General features: G+C 36.2%; 1 pseudogene; it reads left to right on the top strand.

Moving 5' to 3' along the window:
- Window positions 1-1,754: 1,754 nt before the first annotated feature.
- Window positions 1,755-2,751, top strand: LOC113922378 (annotated as a pseudogene).
- The last annotated feature ends 4,593 nt before the right edge of the window (window positions 2,752-7,344 follow it).

Raw genomic sequence — 7,344 nt, 5'->3', positions numbered from 1 at the left:
CTACTTGAAAAGAAAGATGCCTACGTCTCTGGTGTAGTTGGAGGTCTCCATCTGGAGTCTCTTCTGTGTTTCAGTTATAGAGTCTCTGAAGTACCCCACACTAGGGATCTTTATATATCTGTGAATGTATTTTCATTGTAATCCATGCATTGTAAAGGTAAACCCTCTAAGAATTCCCAACATAATTCCAAAATTAGATCTCAGGCTCTTCACTGTAAGTTAGAGAAAAACAGCTATTTCATGTGCCATACAAAATCCCATGTGTTACTATAGGAGCAGAGGAGGACTAATTTACCACTTGGTTACATATGTCTATTGTTGAGGTAACTCAGAGAAAGCTTATAGCATTTGCACTAAATTGTCACCTAAATAATCTGCACTTGAAAGATTATTTATAGAAGTAAAAAAAAATTCAAGTTAGTATTGTCAAGTGTCTATGATAAATTGTTAATAAGGGGCCTACAATTTCAGAGTAAAAAAGTGTCTTAAAGAAAGTCATGCTAACACCCTTAATTTATAATTAAGCAAATTGAAGTTTTAATCAGTTAAGTGATTTAACAAAATGCAATAAAAAATTGGTAAGGAGCTTACTAATCTTGACGCTGCACATTCAGTTCTCTTTCCACTACAAAAGACTGTTCCCAATGAAGTGTCGTGGCTGCCTTCTTAATTTGCTTTTGTCCTGTTCCATCATGAGGAAATATTAAATATCCAAGGATCTGAATGTTCCATCCTCTGTATTATGTTAGTCCCCTCAATGCCCCCCTTTGTAAATAAGGGGGCATCTGCTCACTATAATCCAAAATAGAATTTTCTTCCATTCTTAAGATCTCTGTAAGTAGAAAGGGTTCATTCTTAAAATTCTACAACAATCTGAACAATATTGGTCTCTTTCCAGAACGAATAATTCTACAAAATATAGTGACAGAATACAGAGTACAACACAGCAGAATAAAAGGTTAAAGTTCAAATGCTGTAATTTCAAGCTATTGATCAATGGTAATTTTTGGCACGTCTGGGTTAATTCACTGGCATATAGCAAACAAGCAAGTTAGATTAAGTATGAATGATTCATATCAAAGTAACTCAATTACATCAAAATAAAAGTAACTCATTTATTTTAATTTTCATAGATTTACTAAGCCAATACTTTCTTTTTTATTCCCATAGTTGGTCTATACTTCTAATCCATCCATTAATTTTTTGTTTTTGGAAAATGTTATTGTCTCTAGTTAGAACAGAACTAAAAGAAGAAGAAGCAGCTTTAATTAGGACAGAGCTAGAAAAAGAACTATCTTTAAATGAACCACTTGCTAAAAAAATTAGATCAAATTTTATCTTTCTAAAGGTATGATTAATCATCAAATATCTCATATTAATAAGACAGTACAGCAAAAACACTGTTGATCACTTTTCAGTTCTCAAAAACAAGTACGTTGCACTTTTACCTGCCACTTTGAAACATAAACTAAAGTTATCAATCAATTAAAATATATAAATATTCTTCAGTTCAAATGCCATAGTCTTTTGCATGCAAAAGGCTACATTTATATTATTTATATGTATAATATAATGGAATGCAAATTAAAATGATCAATATTTGAAAAGTGATTTTGGAGTATTTTGAAGGTGATTTCCTCAGAGCTATAAAAATTGTGAATTATATTGTTGTTTGATATATTTTCCATGATAGTTCAGCAGTGTTAGATATTATATATTTTATTTCTAACTATAGTGAAATAAAAAAGATCAGTATGAAAATTCACATAGAACTTAAGGCCAATGACTGTGAAGTGCTGACCACACTCACCCCTGACACTGGCTGCATTCTTTCCAAGCTCCACACTGTCCAACCCAAGGGCAAGATCACCTTCTGCACTGGCATCCGTGTGGCCCATCTGGCTCTGATGCACCGACGGGGCAAGAATCACAAGATGCGCATCATTGCCTTTGTGGGAAGCCCCGTGGAGGACAACGAGAAGGATCTGGTGAAACTGGCTAAACGTCTCAAGAAGGAAAAAGTAAATATTGACATTATCAGTTTTGGGGAAGAGGAGGTGAACACAGAAAAGCTGACAGCCTTTGTAAAACACATTGAATGGCAAAGGTGGAACCAGTTCTCATCTGGTGACAGTGCCCCCTGGGCCCAGCTTGGCCGACGCCCTCATCAGTTCTCCGATTCTGGCTGGTGAAGGTGGTGCCATGCTGGGTCTTGGTGCCAGTGACTTTGAATTCGGAGTGGATCCCAGTGCTGATCCTGAGCTGGCCCTGGCCCTCCATGTATCTATGGAAGAGCAGCAGCAGCGGTAGGAAGAGGAGGCCCGGTGCGCAGCTGCAGCCTCTGCGGCTGAGGCAGGGATTGCTACAGCTGGGGCTGAAGGCTCAGACAACGCTCTGCTGAAGATGACCATCAGCCAGCAGGAGCTTGGCCACACTGGGCTCCCTGACCTAAGCAGTCTGACCGAGGAGGAGCAGATCGCCTATGCCATGCAGATGTCCCTGCAGGGTGCAGAGTTTGGCCAGGCAGAATCAGCTGACATCGATGCCAGTTCTGCCAGGGACACGTCTGAGCCCGCCAAGGAGAGGGATGATTATGGACGTGATGCAGGACCCCGAGTTCCTTCAGAGTGTCCTGGAGAACCTTCCAGGCGTGGGTCCCAACAATGAAGCTATCGAAATGCCCTGGGGTCCCTGGCCTCGCAGGCCAACAAGGATGGCAAGAAGGACAAGGAGGAGAAGAAGAAGAAATGAGCCTGGGGACAGGGGCGGCTGAGCCTGCTCAGGGGGCTGCATAACTTGGGCAGGATAGATATGTTACCTGTAACTAGGACAACCTAAATAAAGCTTGACTACTTTTGTTTAAAAAAATTTTTTTTTGCTTATTTTGGAGAGAGAGAGAGAGAGAGAGAGAGAGCACAGGGAGAGGGGCAGAGTGGCAGAGAGGGTCTTAAGCAGAGTCCATGCTCTTCGTGGAGCCCAGCACGGAGCTGGATCTCACGACCCTAAGATCAGGACCCCAGCCGAAACCAACAGTCATTCCTTAACAGACTGTGTCACCCACGCACCTTGATCTTACCGACTTTTAGTGCTTCTTTGCTTTTTTTCATCCTCCTCTGATTTGTCTCTTTAGTAATACCTTGAAAATTATGCATGTGTTCCTATTATTAAAATCTGAAATTTTATAACCATGATTTCCCAAACTACTGTAAAAAATGCATTACTCCTGATACCTTCCCTTTTAGATAAAATATTTAACATGATTTTACTTTTTCTTTTCCTCTTCACCAATGATGTTTTAGAAACAAAACTAATGTAGTTTTATATTAATATATTTTCCTTCAGGGATTATGTTTTAGCATTTGTGTTATCTCACTTTTTAAATGAGATTTAGGTATTTTCTTTGTTTTATCTCCATAATCAATATAATTCCTTTATACCATATTTTCCCATTGCTGAATTTTCTATTACATGAGACAAAGTGTGGGAAAGCCTGGCCCAACACAGGCATTTCATGAATAATATCTGCTGTTACTGCTGTCATAATCATTGTCATCATCATTAAACGGCACCACAATCACCATCAACATCAAAATTTCTCAAGCTGCAAATTGCCTTTTGAATTCATTTACCAATCACAAAGATGATAGATCTAAGTCTTTTGGAAGAAACTGTTCTCTCTCCCTTCCTATCTCTCTCTCTCTCAGAACATTTTGACAATTAGTTGGCTATACAAATAAATAATAGTAGTAGAGGAATAAACAAGTTCTATTGTATATTCTTTATAAGATTGTGGTTCTGAGGATGAAAAATTTCTATGAGATTATCTGATTTATGGCCTACTTCAGAAAATTTAGGAAGCATCAAGTGTCACTGTAAAGTCACTATCTAATTCTGTTGCAGAGATAATTCACATCTATAAATCACCATGATTATTTTAAAATAAAAATACATGTCTTCTATTCAAAGAGAAATACTGCCTCAAATAGGAGGCATACTTACCGTGAATTTGACCTAAATTATCATTAAGAACTTTTCTTGACCCAATTCTCTCAAAAAGGATTGCAGTTATGAGTGTGGAAGTGATTTACCGCTGGATTCCAATCTGGTTTTATGTCAAATACCTACCTTCATTAATGGGAATAATGATGAGTTTCAAGAAACCTGGAATTAGAATGCCAAGCCCTAACTTTCCCGAGTACTCATTCCATGTATAAGCTGGAGGAAAGAATACGTTTGGGATTTGTCATCAGTGATAGGAGGAAAACTAAGACAAAAAAAAAAAAAGCATGTTGATTACCATATCTTTCCATTGTTTTTCTATAAAGATTTTATTATATGTCAGAGATGATTTACTAAGCTCTTCTTCCATATATGTAACTTTTCTGAGGATGCATTTATGTATCCAACAACAAAACTGTACCCCTTATATAAAATAAGTATGGAAATTCCATTAATAAAAGTTTGAATGAATATTGAAACTGTTTAGAAGTCCAAGTCAGTGGTGGAATATATGTGCAGACTTAAAGTTATGAATGCATTTGCATTTTTAAGGAAGCTTAAATCAATTCTCTTTATACATACCTGTCACAATTTGGGTTTCAGGTTTCTAAAATATGGTGCAGGTCATGTAGCCCTTGTAATACACGTTGTTGTTCCCATCTTAGTGATGATATAATGAGTCATGTTCATAATAAATCTTTACAATAGCCTTCACTGGTGGAATTCAGGTTCACATTTTCCTTTAGTACTTGATTCTTTAAACAGGCTATAGATTCATGGGCTGAGAAGCCACTTATGGGGCTGGTGTTGTAGTTCTCTGTATGACCTGATGATAGAACATAAACAAATATGGACAACAAGGAAAAGTAGGCTTTTGAGTGTGAAAACTTATTCCCAAAATCTTTCCTCAAATTGGAAAACTAAAGTTTACATGTACAAGTCCCATACCTCAGCATGCTCATGTAAAATTACAGAGCTGATTATGATTATCTTCAAATTTGCCTCCAGCTCAAACATTCTATAATTTTATGAAAAATTCACTTATACAAAATTGAAATCCTTCTTACTGAGACTTAAACTCTTCTAATTAGAATTTTATTTTCTAGAATGTATTAGTGATACAGATTTGGAATCTCTTTTCCAAAGGATCTTAAAAACCATGATGAATACTTGTCATTCTGGAATTTTTCAAATGTAACTGCCATTTCCCAGCTATGTTACATGTAAAAATCTCACTAATTCCTTACATATAGAAGGGACACATAATTTGCCTATGTAAAGGGATTTTCTTCAGATGGTGTATCAGTTTTCTATTACTGCCATAATAAATCACCACCAATGCAGGAGCTTAAAATGATGCAAAGTTATTGTTTTATAATTGTACAGGTCGGAAGTCAGACATGGGTCAAAGCAAATGTGTTGGCTGTCTGCATTCCTTTCTGGAAGGTCTAGGGGAAGATCTGTTTCTTTGTCCATTCAGATGATTGACAGAATTCAGTTCCTTGCTGTTATAGCCTGAAGTCCCTGTTTCCTTGTGGGCTGTCAGTTAAGTGCCATTCTCTATTCTCCACCAAATTCCTTAGGTTGTGCCCTCCTTCCACCACCTTCAAATCTAGCAAAGACTGTCCAAATTCATCTCAAGCTTTGAATCTCTACTGTTTCTTGTTTTATCACATCTCTCTGACTCTATATGTGTAAGTTTTTCTCATTTTAAGGGCTCATGAGATTAGATGGGACACACTTGGACAATGCAGGATATATCCCTATCTCAAGATCCAAATGCTTAACCACATCTACAGAGTCCCTTTTGCCAAGTAATATAATATAGTCACAGGTTCCAGGAATAAGGGTATGGGCAGCTTTGGAGGGCCACAAGTAGTCTTTCAAAGATCTTCCAGTTCTAAAATCTGCGATTGTACAATATTGCTTCCTTCCTAATGGCTCAACTTTCCGAGAAGACTCATTCTGTACCCCAACTCCTTGAAGCCCCTTGAAAAGATGTTTTCTTCTTGCTCTAAATTTCACTTGGACTAAACTTTTTAATGTCCATTTGTCACTTATTGCATTTAACATTTTTTTTACTTTTATCTCCATACAAATATAATAACATATTTTTTTCACAGTCCATGCAGAATGAATATTGTAGCTGTGTAGTGATTAAGTCTTTCAGCTGTGATGTTTGTGTTCAAATCTAAGGACCATCACTTACTGACTATGATAACTTGCTCAAGTGACTTAGTTTCCCTTGTCCCCAGTTCCTTCATCTATCTTATGAGGGTAATAATACTATTTATCATACAGGGTTACTTTTGGTTAATAATTAATAAAATTAGGGGCACATGGGTGGCTCAGTCAGTTAAGCATCTGACTCTTGATTTCAGCTCAGGTCATGATCTCAGGTCATGAGATAAAACCCCATATCAGGCTCTGTGCTAGGTGTAGAGCCTGTTTAAGATTCTCCCTCTCTACCTCTCCCTCTGCCCCTCCTTCCACTCTCTCTCTCTCTCGAAAGAGTAATAATTATTAATAAAATTAAATGTAATAGACAATTAAGTTAACAAGGTTTGGAAGAAACTTGGGGAAAATCCTGATACCTAATGAGAGCAAAATAATTGTTAATTGATTAGCATATATGAGCAATAAACTAAAAAGTTATATAAAATGTATACATTCCAAAAAAATAAGTATACATTCCATTTGATAAAGTAGGTTTTTATAATTTGTGATCTAGACAGGGCATGCTCTTTAAATTATTAAATATAAAACCAGTGAAAGAGAAATAAGTAATCCCAGTTCTCTTAACTTCTTTGGTGATAGAGCTTTATCATCCTGCCTCTTTGATTTAAATATATATTTGTGTAGTTTCAAAATGCTAATGCCTAAGATTATGAGAAGTCTAAATTTTCAGTAGGTTTCATTTAGTTTGATTCTCAAATTGGGGGCATGAATATTGCTCACACTGATTTTTGTATATTTTAGTTCACCTTGTTTCATAAAGAATTTAAACAGTCCACAAGAATACAAGAAGCTTTTTAAGATAATATTACTTAAAATGGTGATAAATAATAAAGAGAAATAGGAATGAAAAATATTTGAACTAGGAAAAAGTTTACCTTATGTATAATAATCTGTTTTCCATAGTCAAGATGAAACAATAAATCCATTATCTTATACAATTGTCCATATACATGAAAAAATATAACTATTACATATTCTAGAATGTAACTCTCTAAAGGTGGGGATGGTTGTCTGTTTTACTCTTAGTTAAGAGTCCTATACTTCAGACCATAATATACATTTGTTGAATAAGTGTTTAAAAAGGTTTTTCTTACCGGAAAAATACCT

The sequence above is a fragment of the Zalophus californianus genome, chromosome 9 (assembly GCF_009762305.2).
Source record: "Zalophus californianus isolate mZalCal1 chromosome 9, mZalCal1.pri.v2, whole genome shotgun sequence".
Lineage (NCBI taxonomy): Eukaryota > Metazoa > Chordata > Mammalia > Carnivora > Otariidae > Zalophus > Zalophus californianus.
Note: the sequence above shows the minus strand (reverse complement) of the source record. Positions and strands in the feature narration are given on the sequence as shown.